Source organism: Rousettus aegyptiacus, unplaced genomic scaffold (genome assembly GCF_014176215.1).
Source record: "Rousettus aegyptiacus isolate mRouAeg1 unplaced genomic scaffold, mRouAeg1.p scaffold_m13_p_10, whole genome shotgun sequence".
In the NCBI taxonomy this organism is placed as follows: domain Eukaryota; kingdom Metazoa; phylum Chordata; class Mammalia; order Chiroptera; family Pteropodidae; genus Rousettus; species Rousettus aegyptiacus.
Window position 1 is genome coordinate 70,559,060 of NW_023416285.1, and position 21,670 is coordinate 70,580,729.

The 21,670-nt window shown below is 35.6% G+C and overlaps 1 pseudogene; it reads right to left on the reverse strand.

Annotated features, from left to right (window-relative positions):
* Positions 1–20,707: 20,707 nt before the first annotated feature.
* Positions 20,708–21,329, reverse strand: LOC107497256 (annotated as a pseudogene).
* Between the last annotated feature and the right edge of the window lie 341 nt (positions 21,330–21,670).

Genomic DNA, 21,670 nt, shown 5'->3' on the forward strand with positions numbered 1-21,670 from the left:
TGTGCCAATCTAAATTCTTTTTTAATATCTAACCTGTTCTTTTGAGCTAACACTTAATGATTTGTTTTATAATACCAAATGTACTAGACAGCTGTCAATGATATTTATTATGGTAAGCAAAACAAGGAGGAGGAACAGTTTTTGTAAGGTTTGGCCGCTCAACAGACAGAATCTGACTCATGATTAACAGGCATCCTTTATTGAAAGGCAAGCGGTCCTGGGCGAGGTTCTCTGGTCCTGAGGAAAGGGGCCAGAGAAGTCGCACCCGGGCAGGGTTAGGGCAGGGTTTTAAGGGTCGTGTCCGGGAAGGGGAAGATTCAAAAAAGGCAAAAAGCACAGCATGGGGCTCTTTCATTGGTGCAGCAGTGTGGTGCCACAGCGTAGTCCTGGCACCCGTGGATTGATCCATGGGCATCAGGTGGCTAGCAGGCGGGAGCTAGGGGAGGGGACCTGATGTCATTGGAGCCTTTTCCGGAAGCACTGGCCTTACATCCCACCCTGTTTGGTGTAATAGGGCGCCGACTCAATCTATAGCTACTTCCTGCTGAGAAGGGGAGAAGTGGTTGGGGGTCTGAGGCCATGACTTCAGTGAGGAGGTGAGCATATGGATGTAAAAGTAGCTGGTTGACTGTGATCCGGCAGACGTCGTGGATGCGTTCCATGCATCACAGGGTGGAACATGCATCAGGTGAGTGAGGTGGTACAAGCACTGATGACTGAAGAGTTTGGCAGCTATCAGTGTGGTCAGGATGACAGTATGTGGACGTGACCACTGAGGTTCTAATGCCCCAGGCTGTAGCTCTTCAAGGAGGACCTAGTCCCCTGGAGACAGCGGATCACTATTGAGGAAGCTGGTCCTGTAGCTGGGTCTATTGTAGGAGCTGGGAGACACGAGTCCGCATGCTGCCTGAGTGAGCTCCGCCACTTGGAGCGTTACCCTGGGCTCGGTTGGGTGATAGGGGTCCCCAAGTCCAAGCATCTTCAGTCGTCAGCGAAGCCAAGTAGCTGGAGGCCAGGGTTGGTGTCTGCCGCTTGTGGGGTCAGGCTGCTGCGTGGAGGCGCAGGCCCCACTGTAGGCAGTCAACTTTTCAGTGGCCCATTTGGGCGCACAACAGGCAAGGCCGGGTGGGCTGTCATGGATTTGGGCATTGGCGAGCCCAGTGTGGAGCCACAGTCTTCTGGGGACCCCTTTTTTGAGGAGGACAATTTTCGAGAGCCGGCTTCAGGGCAGCCATAAGGGCTTGGGTTTGGAGATCTACCTTTCGTTTTAGTTTGACATTGCAGTCAGCCTCGGCTGTCTCCTCTCAGGCATTATAAATTTTAAAGACCATTTTAACCAGATCTCAGAGGGGGGTCTGGAGACTGTCTTAGGCCTTAGAAAGTTTCTTTCTATTATCTGAGGCCAATTGGGAGATGAGTCGGTTGGCCAAGGTGGCAGCTCCCACCAGGGATTCGGGGGTCAGTCTTGTATGGAGAACAAGAGTCTCGGTCAGTCTATTAAGGAACATGGCCGGGTTTTCATCTGGGCCTTGCGTAATGATATCTAGTTTGAGCAAACTAACGACCTTATGGGCCGCAGTCTCCATGCCTTCTAAGAGGCACTCGACCATGTATTTTACTTGGTCTCATCCCTGTTGTCCTTCTTGGTAATTCCAGCCTGGGTTTGTGTCAAGTACTGACGTGGGGCCCGGGGGGTGCTCAGGCGTAGGGTTGGCAAAATGGCGTTGGTCAGCAAGGGTTTTTGCTGCCGACCAAATGGCCTGTCGTTCGTCAGGGGTGGTGGTAGAGCCTATAATAATATAAATGTCTTGGAAGGTGAGGGCATAAGTCTGGGCGAGCCGGGTAAATTGAGGGTAGGGCGGGACCGCAGAGTAAAGAACGTCTGAACATAGGGGACCTCAGACCACTTTCCTGTCCTACGACAGTAATTATCTAAATCACAGAGGATATTAAAATCAAACATCCCAGTAGATAGCCATTTGGAATCCTTATAGAGGGGATATTGAGGCCTGGCCTCAGTGCAGAAGAAAATGAGCCATTTAGGGCGGATGTCCTTATCTAAGCATAAGGTTTTCAAGTTAGCCAAGAGGCACTGTAGGATAGAAGTTGCCTCGGATTTGGAGTGAGCATTCCCCATAGCTGAATGGACCTCTCTTTCCTGGAAACTCGTTTTCCAATAGCCACAGGTGTCACCGTGACAGAGGGAAACGGTTGGAACGGGGGTGGGATCCAGTGCTGCGGACGTCTCTGGTCCATCCGACCCCGATAGGCCTGGCCTACCAGAGGAGCGCCTCTGACGTGGCCACGCTTTAAACGGAGGACTCCGAGAGAGACAGAGAGAGTGTTATCCAGCCAAGGCGAGCAGACCCGATAGAGTCTGGGACGACTTACCCTGTTTCTTGTCGGGCGGGTGGCGTGGTCCTGGTGGCCGGGCGGGGGTTTTCTGGGTGCTGCGGGATGGGCCCCTCGTCTCCGCGAGGAGAAAGGGCACTCTTTCCCACCCCACGATGGGCGCTAAGAATGTAAGGTTCGGCAGCTCAACAGACAGTCTGACTTAGCAATAACAGGCGTCCTTTATTGAAAGGCAAGCGGCCCCGGGAGAGGTTCTCTGGTCCCGAGGAAAGGGGCCAGAGAAGTTCCACCCTGGCAGGGTCAGGGCAGGGTTTTAAGGGTTGCATCCAGGAAGGGGAAGATTCAAAAAAGGCAAAAGCACAGCGTGTGGCTCTTTCATTGGTGCAGCGGTGTGGCGCCACAGCATAGTCCTGGCACCCAAGGATTGGTCCATGGGCATCAGGTGGCTAGCGGGCGGGAGCTAGGGGCGGGGACCTGACATCGTTGAGGCCTTTTCCAGGAGCACTGGCCTTACAATTTTGTGATAATTGTGCTGCGGAAAGCGTATAGTCTTGGGGGCCAGGGTTTTATAAGTAGAAGAAGGAGATAAATTCAACTTAAACAATGGGATCAGAATTGCTTCTGGGAATGCAAATGGAATTACTTACTGGGCAATTGGATCTGTCATTCGTAGAGTGAAGAATCAGGTATAGATTTGGAAGTTAAGGATTTCTGAAACAAATTTTCATTCATTCAATCAATTCATCTTGATTTTCAAATTTCTTAGTATAGAATTATAAAACACTCACAAATGGATATATGTGCTTATTCCTCACCTCCAAACAATTTATTTTTCTTTTTATTTTATAATTAAATTTCAAGGAAAATAATTATAATGTATGTGTCTATGATAAATTAAATCATTTTTAGATTTATCTATTGTTTCTTATCTATAATTTATTAGTTTCTGTTTTTAATTGTCAACTATTATTTCCTTTATCAAACTTCCTTTATATATTTTGGTTTTTTCTCCTGTCTTATTTTGGCTCCTTATTCTATTTATATTTGTTACTTATTATATCTAAAAATGATGCTACCACCTTTGCTTGTGTGACCATTTGCTTAATAGCTGTGTGCCTATTCATTCATTCATTATTTGCAGTTCTACAATTTGTTTTAGGCATACCTTATATATAGTATAAAGTTAGATTTTATTTGCTAACCCATTTTGACAGTGTTTTTGAGTGGTTTTTCCTAAGTGGATGTATTCGGGCTTACTTTTGTCATCTTCTATTATGCTTACTGTTTTCTTGTCAACATGTTTTAATTTGTGAACTGTCTTCTTCCACTAGAAGAAGACATGATAAAGCTCAAGAGTTCAAGCCTGCTACTGATTGGTTTCTCCATTTTAATTTCTAGTCACTATGCCTTTCATCACTTAGAATTGACAATCCGATTTTGTTTTCTCTACAATGCTCTTTCTTGTCTCTATTTGCTGTCATTGTACATTTTACCTAGAAAAAAAAAAAATCCCTCTTACTCTGCTCCCTACTGACATTGGCTTGACTAATGTTTATTTTGTAAATGTTTCTTTAGTTCCATTTACTGCAATCTCAATTCCCTGACCATCCTTAAATAGGACTTTATGCTCTTTGACAGTGTTCTTTAGTATGCTGTGCTTATTTATACCCTGCTTTATAATTAATTGCTTATATCAACATTTCTTACTGATCTGTGATATTCTCAAGTGCGTATTATTTGTGTTGATTGTTCTAGCAACTAGACATTATTTGGCATTTAATAAAAAACATAATAAATATATCTACATTAGTATTGGTTGGTTAAATAGATCAACGGACTATTTTATCAGTTTGATTATAGGTTATTTTTAAGGTGTCAAAGTAAAAAAAAAAATTGCCAAAGTATTTTTCAAACAATTTTTTTCCTGAAAAATAGCAAGAATCCATATCAGGCAACCTGAATTTTCTCCCACTTCTAACTTCTAGGCTTTGATATTATAAACTCTGTCACGATGAGCATTTCTTAGATGTTCAAAATTAATTGCCTGTAATTTCTGGCAATGTGTTCACTTATTATGACTGTGGTTTATTTTTCTTTTCTTGGCATTCTGTATTATATCATTACATATTTTTTCCTAAGAATGTTACATATGGATAAGCTATATCACATCTGACTGTTCTTGAAAATAGCCTTTGCACATGAAATATAACTTGGCTACTTATAAAGTCCTTGAGTCAAATATTTTTTTTCTTCACAATTATGCAGTGGCTGCTTCATCATCTTCCAACATCTGGTATTACAAAAAAATTTAATGCCACATTGATATTTATCTTGAAGACAGTTTTATTTCTCCCTTTTTAATTCAAAAATATTTACAGAAAATTTATAGATATATTAAAGTAATAAGTAACTTTAAAGAGAGAAAACCCTTCTGTCTAAGTATGCATATTTAAGTTCAAAACTTTATCATTATTTTAGCATTATTTTTCTTGTTTTGAGTTATTGTGACTTCATCTTTAGGTGCATATTTATACTTTTTAGATGAGGTTGACACTTTTTATTCTTCTCTTACAGCTAGCCAGATAAAAATTGGGGTTTATAATACAGTAAAAGATTAGAATAACAGATATTAGGGAGAAAACTAGCAGTCCTTGTCATAGCTTCCAAATAAAGGGAGAAAATAAATGTGTACTACAGAAAATTTTATCAACCCAGATATAAGTGGGAAAGGGAGAAAAAATAGGCAAATAAATAGGAGGTTTAAAAAACATAAGCTAGTAAATAAAAATAAGTCTCCATACATCAGTAGAATATATTGTTTGAATATTCTAAAAAGTTTGATGCCTATATAAAATTAGACACACAAGAGACCTACTCATGGAGTGCCTGTGAAAAATAAGATTTTCACCGTCTGACCCATGTGAAAGGAGAAAGAGACGGAAGGGTTGAGTTGAAAGAGAGACAGCCTGTAGGGTACCTCTGAAAAGGTCTTGTCCAGGCCCTTGGTGACACTTCAAGCAAGAGTTGTCCATTGGAGGGTTCCTGTGTTGGGTAGGGATGGCCCAGCCATAGTACATCATACTTCATGCAGTCATTGACTGGGAGTGGGGGAAGAGTGACATTGAAGTGAATCCCATGGTAGATCCTGATGTGTATGACTACTTGGAAGTTATCAGTCAGCTATGTTTTCCATAGCAATTTCTCTTCTGCTAAGTCTATACAGTGACCACCATGACCGCTACACTCACAGACAACATAAAGAGAATAAAATAATCTATATTAAAAGATATAGTTATAAGTTTGGCTAAATAAATGTACTTATATATTTTTATGTATATTAAAATAAGATGACCTAATAAATCACACTAAATTATTTAAAGGGGTTTAAATACACCAGGCAAACATTTGCGAGACAGTAATAAAAAATATTGTATATCCTATAATGAGCATAATTGTGGGTAAAAAGATACATAGCAATAAAAGGAGATATTCTGAAAAAAGTATTTATAAGTAAATACTTTACATATATGTTGCAAAAAAACTTCAAAATAGATGAAATGTGAAGTGATAATGACAAATGCAATTAAGAATATCATATAATGAGATATTATAACACATTTATATCAGAAATGGATATATTATGTAGCGAACACTAGCAAAACTATAAAGTAATGTGTACGGAGGTATATGTCTAGGTATGTATGTATACATATATAAATACATACATACCTCACCAACATATAGAGACTATACATGATGTTTAAGTATAAATGAATTCTTTACAATCTAGGTTAAAACTCAATAAATTAAAAGTATATTTTAAATTACATTTAACATAAACATTAAATGTACATTTTTATTATAATGAAAAAAAAACCTTAAAATAACCTCAGAATTTGAAGAGATAACAAGAAATACAAAATATTTTGAAGTAAAATATAAGGAAAGGATTAACTATCAAAACTTGTTGAGTGAAGCTAAATCAGTAGAGATAAATGCATGACCTCAAATGCATTTAAAAAGCAAGTGGATAACTCATTAAAACAAAAAATACATAAAAATTGAAGCAAATTACACCTAAAGAAAATCTAATGATGTATATGAAGATGGGTAAAAATTAATGAAATAGAAAATAAGAAAAATATTTCAAGGAATGTATAAAACAGAAGAGGATTTTTTCATTGGTTTTATAAGATTTTGACTTCATGAAGAGTTTAAGAGATGATATAACTCTAAAGCATGGGTCATTTCTTTAAATTTTTGGAAACAATTTTTTATTTCACTCACTTGTAATGCAACTGAGTAGAACAATTAAGAATAATCATCTGATTATCTATAAAATTATTTAGTTAGCGCATGTTGCATTATATCATCTCGTATTATTTTTGCTAGTTTCTATTAGTGGATATCTGCAAAATTTTTATTACTTGGTGGATATTTGTGTTTATATTTATTTTTTTCTGTTAAATATTCAAATCACATATTCTATGAATGCTCTGTTAAGTATCTAAGAAAACAGTCACTGGACTTTTGATTTAGATTTATTCTATGGAAGATTTGTTAGGAACCAATTATGTTCATAAACAAAACACAGACTGCAGATATACAGAAGCGAGATTGCTTGGGTCTTTCAGGATAACCATTTCTTACTTTACTAAATTGTCCAATTTTTCCAAAGTAGTTTTATGATTTTATATTTCCCTTTAGAATGATTTAGTGTGAAATTTCTTTGAATGTTATTAAATTTCAAGTATGAATTGATATTTTGCTAAATAGAAACTATAAAACAATTCTTTGGCTTCTTTAAATAACTTATAACTCCACAATCCGCCTATAGAAGTCTAGATTTTGCTTTAATCTAGACCTGGGCTTTGAAATTATTTCAGAGGTTCTAGTTTTATATCAGAGTAATCATAAGGACAAAAATAATAATATTAATTTATTATTTTAATTCTTTATGTAAAGCAAAATCTTAGGTATTGAATGTGCCATGTTAGGCTGTGTTATACCATCCTAAGAAAGCTCCAAATCTTAGTAGCTTACAACAAGAAGGATTTATTTATCTTTCATGCTATATATTCTTTGTATACCGGCAAAGATAACTCTTTTCGCTATGGTAGGCACCCAAAATAAAGGAGCAGCCATATTTCAAACAATATCAGTTTTCTGTGCTAGAAAGAGAAATTTAAATCTCAGAGCTTAATAGACTTAGTCAAATGACCTATGTAATTATAAGAGAGCTAAGAAATAGTCCAACCTTGTACCCAGAAGGGGAAAGAACCAGTAATATTTAGTGAACAACATTGATAACTACCAAATATATATTATGTCACTTAATTTTCATACAACCCTGTGGGGCAGGTATTAGTTTCACAGTTTTAGAGATGAGTACACTAAGCAGAGAAAGGTTAAGTAACCTGTTTAATGTCACATGGGCAATAAGTGGTGGGGCAAGGAAAAAACCCAGTCAGGCCCACTAAACTTCCTTAAGCATAACTCTATAATATCTGACAAAGGCGAAAGAAGGCTAGGGAAAAGCTGTCCGAAATTCTATTAGATTAAAAATAAAGTAGCGATTATGCTATTATTGCAGGCATGCTTCTTTTTATTCATTACTTCTCTAATCTATTTTTATAAGTATTCCAAGAAATAATATCTAGAAACTTTTTTGACTTTAGCCCTACCAAAATAGCTTCCAAAATATTTAGTTTATGCCTGTGCTTTTTGATTTTTGTTAATGAGCCAAAAGTGAGTGTCGAGTGATGCTTGCTTGGGAATCACATTCTTGTAAATAATTATCATTCATACTCATATCTAATCATGAAGAGGAGCTTTTGTTACTATAAATTGATGTCTTTAACTCAAATAAAAGAGCTTCAGAGCCACTAATCTTTATTTGATTTTCTTTCGTTTTTGTCTTTGAATCGATATTTAAAAAAACTAGAGTGGCTTAAATCAGGAAAGAATACTTATTATGTTAACAAAAATATTTATAAAATATGAAAACTAAACGTAAAGGGTAAAATGAATTAGAATAATAACGTGATCAAATATTTATGTGGAAAGCATAGAAATAATAGACAAAGAAAAGCATAGATAATAATACAGTTAATTTGATAAAAATTTAGAGTACAGAAATTTAAATGAAGCTCAGATGCAACTATCTAAGTAATAAAATCTCTTCAAGCTACTAAATTACTGCTAAATTTGCCTAAACAAACTCTATCTGGTAGCTTCGGAAGCTTTAAAATGTTATTCTTCCTATGTATTTTTAAGAGTTTTATTTTTTCTTTGTAAAATGGCATCAAAATTAACACTCACAACATTCAAATTTAACTTTCTAATTGGATCGATGCATTGGAGAATCTTTATGCCAAGCTTCTTGAGCTGTTTAATAAATTTGTCATAAAGATGATTTAAAACCGGCAACAGGGATTCAGGCAGAAATATGGTGGAGTGAGAGACATCCCCATACCTCTCCCCTTGAAACAACAATAACCTGAATGCCTAAAACTCAACAAAGAACACGCAAATGCACACCAGCACATCTGAGCATGGAATCTGCACATAAGAGCTACCACAGGTCAGAACCCCAAATGTCTCGGGCAGTAGACTGAGAGAAATAAAGAAGCTGCCTCTGGCAGCCACCTGAGCCCCCTGTAGAAGGAAGGGAAGAGGTGAAGGTGAGGGAATTTCCCTGAACAGCCCTGCCTGGGACTGCTGTGAATCATCTGCGCTGGACGGAGGGACCCAGTAATCAGGGCGGAAGACAGAGAAGCAGGACAGGATTGCAGAGAAACAATAGTTGATTTTTACCAACCCCAGTTGCAAAACCAAGGCTGAACTGCAGCCCCAACTCCCGATCCAGAAGGCCCCTTCACCCATACCCTTTGAGAACGATCACCGCAGAACCCCAGGGGAATCTGAGCAAATGCTGCCGAGATTGTTGCTGACACTAACAGGGTCTGAAACTGAGGGTAGTGAGTGTGATTAAATATCTACAAGACAATTTTTCAAGAAGATATTTTAAGGCATTATATAAAGCAGGGATCCAAGAGGCTTAGACGCCACCTACTGGAAACCAAAAGAAAAGCACCTTCTTTGAAACAGGCCAAAGAGAGACCTTTATATTATAAACCTTTTTTTCTGGCAAAAGCGGAATACATTTCCAATTATGCCCAGGTGGAGAAATAGTCCATTAAACATCATTAACAACCAAGGTGACAAAGCACCTCAGAAAGAAAGAAAAAAATCTCCAGAAAATAAGCTTACAGACATATAAATATATAGCTTAAATGACAGAGAATTCAGGATGGTACTTCTGAAAAAAAACTCAATGTGTTCCAAAACAAGTAATATCAACATTTCAGGAATTAAAAAACCAACTAGATAAGCAGAGCAAGGAGATCAAAAACCTCAAAAAGAACAGAATAGAACTTCTGTAGATAAGACACACACTGCAAGAGTTGAAAAATGAAATAGCAAGCTTGGGAAATAGAGTTGACCAAATGGAAGAAAGGATCAGTGATATGAAAGACAGAATTCTAGAAATAAATCATAAGGAAGAAGAGAAAAAACAAAGAGTAAAAAATAATGAAAGAGAAATTCAAGAACTAGTTGATACCATCAGGAGAGGAAACAAAAATAATGGGCATCATCAAAGGTGAGGAAAAGGAACAGAGACTAGACAGCATTTTCAGACAAATAGTGGATGAGATTTTCCAAATCTAAACAATGAGCTGGAGCTTGGAATTCAAGAAGTCAACAGAATACCCAAATATCTCAACCCTAAAAGGCCTTCACCAAGACACATTGTATTAGAGTTATCAAAAATCAATGACAAAGATAGAATTCTCAAGGCAGCCATGGAGAAAAAAAAAGTAACATATAAAGGAAAGCCCATTAGATTATTGTTGGACATTTCAGTGCAAACCTTACAAGCCAGAAAGGAAGTGAATCAAATATTTAAACTATTAAGTGAAAGGAACTACCAGCCTAGAATAATATATCCAGCTAAGCTCTCTCTGGGATATGAAGGAGAAATTAAGACCTTTCCAGACATACAAAAACTGAAGGAATTCTCCACTCCGAGGCCTACACTAGAGGAAATACTGAAAGGGGTCAGTTCACCTAAAATAAAATGACAATAAAAAACACATAATTAGGAGTAAGGTGACTGTTAAGCAAACAGAAGCAGAGGAGTGCAATGCTTACTAAGAACAGGGCATTTTTAGCTTAAATAATAAGAGAATTGATACAACAAGATAGCAATGAATGTTCAGCATACATAGGAACAAAATGAGATAACAATGACTGAAAAGAGGGGGGATCCGAAGATCCAAATTTGCAAAGGGGAATAGAGATAATGCATGCACACACAAAAATATGGAAGACTGTATGTATATAACTACCTTTTTCATAATTGTAATGGTAACCGCACACCAAAGATTCAGAATGGAAGTATATAACATTAAACAAGAAGAACCAGAGGCAAAACCCACAAAAACCCACCAAAATAAAGCAAACAGAAACACAAGGAAAAGGAATCAATGGAAACACCGAGTTACCAGAAAGGAAAAGGTAAAATGGCTATAAGAAGACCTCATATTTCACTAATCGCCCTACATGTAAATGGACTAAACTCACCAGTAAAAGGCACAGAGTTGCAGAATGGATCAAAAAACAAAACCCAACCATATGCTGCCTCCAGGAGACACATCTCAGCTCCAAAGACAAATATAGATTCAAAGTGAAAGGATGGAAAACAATATTTCAAGTAAATGGCATTCTGAGGGAAGCGGGAATAGTGGTACTAATATTGAACAAAATAGACTTCAAAATAAAAAAGGTAAAGAAAGATACCGAGGGACACTTTATAATGATAAAAGGAATCATGCACCAAGAAGACATAAGACTTCTTAATATTTATACTCCCAATCAGGGACCGCTGAAATATGTAAAGCAATTACTAATAGAACTAAAGAGAGAAACAGATAAAAACACTATTGTAGTCGGGGACCAAATTACCCCAATTTCGGATATGAACAGGTCATCCAAACAGAAAATCAATAAGGAAATAACATACTCTATTGACGCATTATGCCAACAGGACATAGTTGACATTTACAGAGCCTTTAATCCCAGAAGAGCTGCTTATTCATTCTTCTCTAGTGCACATGGAACATTCTCAAGATTCAACCACTTACTGGGGCACAAAGATAGCCTCAACAAATATAAGAGGGTTGAAATCATATCAACCATACAAAGAAGAACTGGTTATTTGAGAAGTTTAATAAAATTGACAAACCACTGGCTAGACTCACTAAAGAAAAAAGAGAAAGGACACAAACAAACAAAATCAGGGATGAGAGAGGGGAAATTATGACTGACATCACAGAAATACAAAAGATCATACAAGAATAATATGAACAAGTATATAACACAAATTTAATAACCTAGAAGTAATGGACCAGTACTTAGAAAATTACAACCTTCCTAGACTGAATCAAGAAGATCTGGAAAATATAAATAGATTGATCTGCAGTATGGAAATGGAAACAATCATCAAAACCTACAAAAAAGTAAAAGTCCAGGACCAGATGGCTTCACCAGTGAATTCTACAAACATTCAAAGATTTAATACTTATTCTCAAAATCTTTCAAAAAATCGAAGAGGAGGCAATACTTCCCAGCTCATTTTATGAGGCCAATATTACTCTGATACCAAAACTTGGTAAAGATAACACCAAAAAAGAAAACTACAGACCAGTATCTCTCATGAACGCAGATGCAAAAATCTTAAATAACTAGTGAACTGAGTACAGCAACATATTAAGAAGATTATACACCACAATCAAGTGGACTTCATCACAGAGGCACAGAGATGTTTTAACATATGCAAATCCATTAATGTGATATACTACATAAACAAATTAAAAAATAAGAATCATATGTTCATATCAAGAGATGCAGAAAAAGCCTTCGATAAGATATAGTATCAATTTATGATCAAAACACTTAACAAAATCGGTACAGAGGGAAAGTACCTTAACATAATAAAGGCCATCTATGACAAATCTTCAGCCAACATTTTACTTAAACGTGAAAAACTAAAAACTTTTGCTCTAAGATCAAGAACAAGAGAAGGCTGTTCACTATTGCCACTGTTATTCAATATAACATTGGAGGTCCTAGTGAGTGCAATCAGACAAGAGAAAGATATAAAAGGCATCCAAATAGAAAACAAAGAATTCAAACTGTCACTATTTGTGGATGACATGAGTCTCTACATAGAAAACCCTAAAGACACCACAAGAATACTACTAGAAACAATAAGCAAATACAGTAAAGTTTCTGGATACAAAATCAACATTCAAAAATCTGTAGCAGAAAAAATAATTCCTTTTAAATTGCACCAAAAAGAATAAAATACCTAGGAATAAATTTAACAAAATAAGTCAAGGACCTATATAATAACAACTATAAGACACTATTAAAAGTAATCAAAGAAGATTCAAAGACATGGAAAGGTATTCCATGTTCTTGGATTATAAGAATCAACATAGTTAAAATGATCATATTACCTAAAGCACTGTACGGATTTAATGCAATACCCATCAAAATCCCATCAGCTTTTTAAAAAGAAATACAACAAAAATTCATCAGATTTATATGGAAGCAGAAAGACTCCAAATTGCCAAAGCCATCCTGAGAAAAAAGAATGAGGTTAGAGACATCACTCTGCTTAACTTCAGTTTATATCACAAAGCAACAGTAATCAAAACGGCATGGTATTGGCAGAAAAACAGACACATGGATCAGTGGAACAGAATCCAGAGTCCAGAAGTAAACCCATATTTATATGGGCAAATAACTTTCACAAAAAAGCCAAAAATATACAGTGGAGAATGGAAAGCCTCTTCAATAAATGGTGCTGGGAAAACTGAAAGGCCACCTGCAAAAGAATGAAACTAGACTGTTGTCTATCACCACACACCAAAATTAACTCACAACAGATTAAGGACCTGAATATAAGACCTGAAACAATATATTGCATAAAAGAAAACATAAGAACTAAACTCAAGGACCTTGGACTTAAAGACGATTTTATGAATTTGACCTCAAAAGCAAGCAAAGAAAAAAGCTAAAATAAATGAATGAGACTACATCAAACTAAAAACTTCTGTTCATCAGAAGAAATCGTCAACAAGGTAAAGAGAGAACCATCTGAATGCGAAAATATATTTGCAAGCAATGCCTCCAATAAGTGCCTAATATTCAAAATATACAAAGAATTCATACAACTCAATAATAACAACAAAAAAAACCAAGAATGATCCAATTAAAAAATGGACAGAGGAGTTGAACAGACACTTCTCCCTAGAGGGCATACGAATGGTCAACAAATATTTGAAAAGATCCTCAACATCACTATTATGGAAATGTAAATCAAAACCACAATGAGATATCATCTCACACCTGTTAGAATAGCTATAATCAACAGGACAAGTAATAACAAATGTTGAAGAGGATGTGGAGAAAAAGGAACCGTCATACACTGCTGGTGGGACTGCAAACTGGTACAATCACTATGGAAAACAGTATGGAGTTTCCCCAGAAAACTAAGACTTGATCTACCATATGATCCAGCAATTCCTCTACTGAGTATTTACCCCCAAAGACTTGAAAACCCATATCCAAAAAGCTATTTGCATACCAATGTTCATAGCAGTATTTTTGACAGTGGCCAGGACATGGAAGCAACCGAAGTGTCCTACAATAGATGATTGGCTAAAGTAGCTGTGGTGCGCATATATAATGGAATATTATTCAGCCATAAGAAGAGAGGTAATATTGCCATTTGCGACAACATGGATGGACCTTGAGGTAAACATGCTAAGTGAAATAAGCTAGACAGAAAAAATTGAAAATCACATGATATCACTTATATGTGGGATATAAACCTAAAAGCAACAAATGAACAGGACAAACAAACAGAGACTCATGGACGTGGACTATTGACCAGTGGTTACCAGAGGATTATAGAGTAGAGATTACCAGTGGGGTGGGGGAGGAGCGAGATGGTAGACAGGCTAAAGAGGGTCTAATATAGGGGGGTTTGGAGATGGTGAAGTGGGTAAGGGGGATCAAATATACGGTAGCTGAAGGAAACTGGACTTTGGGTGGTAAACACACAGTAGAATATACAGATATCAAATGATAATGTACACCTGAAAATTATATAATTGTATTAATCAATGATTCCTCAGTAAACTTTAAAAAAAAAAGATCTGCAATTGATGCATTGATATATCCGTTGCAGCAAAATACTCCATTTAATGCCATAAACTTTTCAATATCAAAAACCACTGTCATTTCGTAGGCCAGAAAGCTGATTCATAGGAATACATATTTTTTATGTAGCAAAAACAGCAACAAGTAACCATCTTTCAATATACAGTATTTACTGTGGACATGGTATAAAATATTTCTTACTAAAGACATAAGCATTACGCAACTAAAATTATATGGTGTGCTCTTCATATAGGTAGCCAATCTTCTACACGGTAGAATTATAAAACATCACATTAGAGAATAATCATGTTAGATGATAGCAAAATTTAACAGTCTTATGCTTTCAGATAAATCCAGATCAAAGAATGGGAGAAGATAGTTGTGAAGAAATAACCCGTGAGATATGTAAAGTTGCTGGGGTGGCTTGTGTCTTTCTAAAATGAATCTGACCCAGCATTCCTCCAGTGGATTCCCTGTTCCTCAGGATATCAGCAACAGATTAGATTGATTATTTCTTGAGGAAGTCTAAGATAGCCTAGGGTAGGAACAGGATAAGTTGGTCCTCATACTCATCACCAGACTGGAGAGAACGCAGTGCCTTCCATCTCCCTAGAACAGCTGGATTGTATTTTGAAAGCTGTCTCTTTCCAGTTTAATAAAATTTATCATGCACATTATATATTTGGGTATGATTGATTTAGAGAGAAAACATCTCCCACAGATCAGTATGAGAGGAAAAATATTTCATTATCTGTTGAAGTTTACTCAGCATTAAATAGAACCTCATGGGTCCTTTGGACTTCAGTGTCTTTGTTGTAATACGATAAATGATGGCTGCTCTTCATCTTCTGAAATTCTGTGATGCTAGAGTTTTTACTAGGAAAAAAAAAAAGGTGACTTTTCCAACTCCAAGGCTCTCTTCAGCTACAGTGAGGAAAGTTGTGCCCGCAAGAGCCAATTTGATTCAGAGACCATAATTCTTAGGATGGATGTAAGTTTTACAGATCTCTGATGAATGGTTTTCAGCCAACAGTGCAAGAATGAAGATAAATTTTGATAGGCAAATTAAGATATAATCACTAATGCTGCTCCTTATTTAAAGGTGTAAGTAAAATGCTCCCTAGAGTTATTGTAGGGATCACTGTTTAAATTATTAAATTGTAATAATAAATTACTTTAATTAGAGAGAATCCTCTTTGATTTATAAAAAAGCTATGAAGAACTGGCCCATTAAAAAATAATTTTCACAGTACACATTGGCAAAATCGTCACCAAACTTAATATTTATGTCTCTTAATCTTATAACACATAATGAATATTTTGTGTATATAAAATTCAGGGGCTGTCAAATTGTTTTCTTTTTTTTTTCTGATGAAAGAGTCATATATAGACAGATTATTAGGAAGATTTTTATATTAAGGACATGAGTTTGCCTTGCCAAAAATCCACATCATGCTTGAAGAGGAATAGGCTATATATATATATATATATATATATATATATATATATATATATATATTTAAACATTTGTTCATGTATTTATTTGGCTAGTAATTATAGAAAAATAGATTATTATAAGCCATTGTAAAGAGCTTGGACTTTATTCTTTACACTGAGCCCACTGAAAGAGCACAAGCTAGAGAATGGCATGGTCAGAATCCCATTTTATAAAATTCTTCTTACATTTGAATAGATTACGGGGGAGAGAGAAAACACAAGAATCATGGAGACCACTTACAAATATTTCAAAGTCTGAATATAAGATGCAAAGGTCTGACATTGAGCTGAGACTGAGGTACCAAATATATGGAGGAAAAAATCTCTTTGGAAAAATATTTAGGTTGTAAAATCAATAGGAATTGGTGACATTGAATGTAGCAAGGGTAGGGTGAAGTAGATGTAATAGTCACAGAGGTTTAGAATTTATTGGAAATGGCCAATGGGTATTCCTATCTACTGAAAGAGAAAACACAAAAGAAGCTATAGAATAACTGTTCCTTAAATCCAACCACTTGTATTATTTTTGTTACTCACCTAGTCTATTTTTTTTTAATATCTTCATGCACCTTCTAATTACAGAGCATACTAAAACCAAGCATTACAAAAATAATTAGAAATGTTAATAATGTAGAAAGCTTAAGTTCTTCCTAATGCTCCTTACGTAAGTTCTATCAGCTATTTGGAATGTATTTTTCTAGTTTTTCTTCTTTCAAAATGTACATAATTTGTGAGAGGAGAAAAATGCAACTATATTTTTCTCCAATGCTCCTTTTAAAATTTATCAAAGTTTATCAGGGAAAGTTTTTCCCCTGATATCAGATAGATCCCAGTAGGCCTCATGAATTTATTGGTAACAATTAGAGAAAAGCCTATTGCCACTCTCAGTTTTAAAACATTGTCTAAATTAAGACATTAGAGTATCCCATTTTGTGTACTAATTGATATTTCTATCTTAATTCAAGAATAAGGATCCTTTCTACTTCCCTTCTAGGGCCTAATAATGGCCTAAAGGAAACAGGTGGTGCTTTTAAGGATGAGTTTCTTCTTTCTTTATCACTTTTCTCTTTTCCCCTCACCAGATATAGTTACTGACCACTCCTGGATTGCAATGTGGAAAGTGAGAAAAGGATCAAGCAGCAGAAAGCTCTTACTTGACAAGAATGATAAGAAGTTGGTTTTATGTCCTCTAATCCTGACTGATGATAAAATCTGTTCTTCTCATGACAAGCTTGCATTGCTTCTCCAAGGGCTCCTTTGCTGGTCCCTGAATGCAACTACTAGGAGGAGATGGTACTTCCTTTCTCTTGACTGCCAGCTCCTCTTTGCCAGTAGTTATCTTCATTCAGATTCATTTTTCACCCATTGCCCAATGAGGTAGTTTGCACAGGAAGGAATCAAATCACCCCAGGTGGTAATCTCCTGAGTCAGCCCTTGATCCATCTGCTTTATAATCTGATCTCTTCTTTCAGTTTATCAATTTTTTGAGCTTAATGACATCCTGAATGTTTTTGTTTCTGTTGACCATGCAGCTTATTTTCCTATCTATTATTTATCTTTACCTGCCATGCAAAAAATCACTTTTTTTGGCACTGGAGCTCCTTTGAATTATATGTTCCTAGGTCATTCAGCTGAGAAAACCATTGCCAAATTTTTTCTATAGGATCTCATTCAATCATAATATCTGAGTACCCAAAAATTAGTGAAATAAAAGATTTCATAGGAACCATGAGAGGAGGTGATTCTTATATTAATCAGTGTTCAATTGCAAACACAGAACCTAATTACCTAGTAAGTTACTCCAGCTAATTGGAGCAGAAAAAAAGTCTTATAACAGGGTGACAAAGGGTATATAGAATTTTTAGGAAAATTGAAGAATTGAATTTTGGACTTGGAGGATGAGGTTGACTCACTATGTAACACCACAGAAGAGGCCTGTAAATCTGCTCTTACTTTCACATCAGGAAGCTGCTATAGAGTCAGAAAGCAATTTGGCTATAGTTATGAGCTCTGCATTCATGCTTCCTCTGCTATTATCCATATCTGCAAAATGGATGCCTACCTTGCTTCAAAAATCACAGGACTCTGATTGTCAGATCTTAAGTCAAATCCACAAATATAATTGAAAAAATATTAGGGATATAGGGCATGCATTCTTATCTTTCCAGCCTTTGAAAGTTCAGAAAGGCATTTTAAGAGTAGGTTGAAATAGTTTTCTTTGTCCAATCACAGTATCAGTTATACTGTGGTCAATCTACATATTAAAGATATATACTAATTCACATGGGAGTTCATTATTATCTCTATATGATTAAAAGTTCTTATAGAAACAAACTAAAGGAAGATAAGATTTTTAAGATGCTACTTCAGTCAGGTAGCTGAGAACAAACAAGAGCATATTGCTGGTCTAACAAGAACACAAGGTGTCCATTCGGACAGATACTACTAAGTTCCTTCTCTGACAGATGTGATGGGTGGAGAATACTAAAGAAAGGATGGATTTAGACACTGAATGGTGACATCAGGAAACTTACAAGTAGAGAAGGCATATACTAACAGCAATTGTAAATGTTAGAAATGTCACATAAAATAAATATTCTTTTCTATGGAGGCATATAAAAATGTTCTAAATCACCTAATTTCAGTAGGGGTGAGGTCAAGACAAGTTTCTTATAGGGATTATGTTAAAAATAAGACTTGACGAATGAATAGAAGATAAAGAGGTGGTGTAAGTTTAGTATAACTGGGACAGCTAAAGTGTGGAATGAGTCTGAGCTCTTGGGAGGATACAAAAGTCAAATTATGTTAGACTTTGTAGCCATGCTAAGAATTTGTACCTTATACCCTGGGTAATGGGAAGCTATTGATGGAGTTTTAAAAGAGAGAACACTAGAACATGATTTATGTCTTCAAAATTTTACTTCGTCAATTATATAAAAAAAATTGTAAATAGATCATAGGAATTCATTGTAATGATCCAGATAATTTCAGTGGTCTGGACTAAAGGTGGTGAATAGAAAGAATGAAGAGATGTTTGGAGAAAGAATAAGGTCTTAATAATTGTTGATTATTAAGGATGAAAGAATGAAACAAGTCAAGGATGATTCCTGGGTTTCAGCATATACCAGAAATCAGACATAAGACAAACTGGGCAAAAGCATATTTGCTGGAAGTCATGAATTCAGATTGAAATCTGTTGAGTTTTAGGTGCTTGGGTATAAAATACACTTGTAATTATAAAATTAAATAATGTATATCTAGTGCTTGGCATGATGCCTAGCAGTGTAAGAACTTAGTATATGACAGTTATTACTACTTATGTGGGTTAGATTAGCAGATTAGGGAGATAATTTGGGTTGGGGTCAACAGATGGTTATTAAAGTCATGAGGAAATGATATTAGACAGAGAGGTAATAGAATAAGAAAATAGCATCAGGACCAAGCTTCGCGGTTTACAAAATATTTTCTCCAGAAGCTCAAGGTATACAAGAAATCTGCACTGGTTCTTGGCCCAGATGAAAACTGGCTCCATCTGCTTAATCCATGTGCTATTGATAGTTGACCAGGACCTACAATGTACGGTGACCAAGTATGAGACTCCACTGGGCATGTGACCACATCTAGGCTCTCATCTCATATTTATCGATTCAGTCTTAGAGAATAAGGTCTATTTGAGGGTAGGGTGCTGTATAGAATATCCTAAATATAAATGGGATATTTTTTTCAGTTTCGAGTACTTTATTATTTTTTTATATATAAAAGTAATATTTTATCTGTCATCAAATTATTTAGCTTCCATAAAATCTATGTGTGAAAAGAGAGTCTCAAAATTCAGTTTTTAAAAACTATGCACAAAAACCAGTGTTTTGGGGAAAAGGTTTATACAAGTAGATTTTAAAATGTTACTTTTTTTTTTTTACTAGCAATTACACATTAACATAAACACACTAATTAAAAATATGCCATAACTATAATTTGGAAAATCATTTGTCATTTTCTAAATGTAGTTTCCACACATCTATTGTATAATGTATCTGTTAATTTTGTGTGAGTATAATTAACAATGTTTAATTACTTTTAAGCAAACTAAGGGATTTTCTCACTCGAAATAAGTTTTAAATGTCAAACCTATGCCTATACATTTAAAAAATTTCAACATTTTTAATATTTTAATTGAAAACTGTTACACACTTAAAAGCTTTTCATATTATAGGTGCATCACCCTCTTTATCTAGTGTAGAATCCTTCAAAGATTTTTTTTTTGTCTCTTTACCGGATGATGTTTTCTTCCTTTTTTTTTTTTAAGTTATTCCTTTCAGTCTCATTTTTTTAAATTTTCATCTATATATTCAAAACAGAATCAGTTTCTAAGTAAATATCTAGTTAAAAAGTTTCAATATAAAATAACACTTGGCAACCTTATACAGCTTGTATAGTCTAAATGTGATTTATCAATATTCAGAATTAAATTTGTTTAATAGCAGAAAACTTTCAGTCTCTTCTTAATATTCAAAACTAGCAATTTCCCATGAGACTAGAAAGCTAGCAAAGACGGATAAACAGATTAAAGTACTGCCTGACTTCTTTTAAAATGATGTGCTCTTTTATCCTTGGAAGTAGTCATCTTAAGTAAAAATAGTTTCTCAGTCTATTCTCTCGATTAAACAGATTAGATACCACCATCTATATACTATGGTTCACATATTTCTTTTATGAGCTATTTTTAGAGGATAGAGTAGCTTCATAACCTAAGCATTCACCAAGCAAAACTTCAGCTCCTCTGGTAGTTATCAGTCATTTAAACATAGGTAAACATAACTCCTTTGTTTCCTAGCAGGCCACTGTGGTGGCATCTGATAATTATATACATGCATCTGATATCCAGTGATGACTTGAACTGGTGAACATGGATAAGGCAGATATGTGTGAACATATTGAATTATAGGATTCATCTGGTTGGAGGCTGCATATAAAGTTTAGTATTTGAACTACTCCAAACACTCTGAAACTGTGGTGGATGAGGAAGATTAAAAACCAGAGAAGGTGACTGCACATTATAAGCACATAAATTTTGTTTCCTGTGAAGATACCAGTTTCAACTTTTTACCATAAAAATTTATCCTTGATTCTATTATCTTCTGCACTTCTATGTTATAAAGGAAAGCAAATTCATAGCCTTTGAACATATCAGTTAAATCTATGGTTATCTACATTTCTGACCAGTTATTTTTTTTTTATGTTTTCTATCTCCATTTTTATGTTGCCTATCTCTTTGTTAAAGTTCTTGCTAAGATAACTGAACATCCTTATAGCCAGTGTTTTAAACTCTGCGTCTAGTAGATTGCTTGTTTCCATTTTTTTTTAGTTTTTTGGTTTTTTTTTTTTTTCAGAGCTTTGTTCTGTTCTTTCATTTGGGACATATTTCTTTGCCTCTTCATTTTGGGTGCCTCTATGTTTTTGTCTTCATGTATTGGGTGAGCTGCTCTGTCTTCCAGTCTTGGTAGACTGACTTATGTAGTGGGTAGCC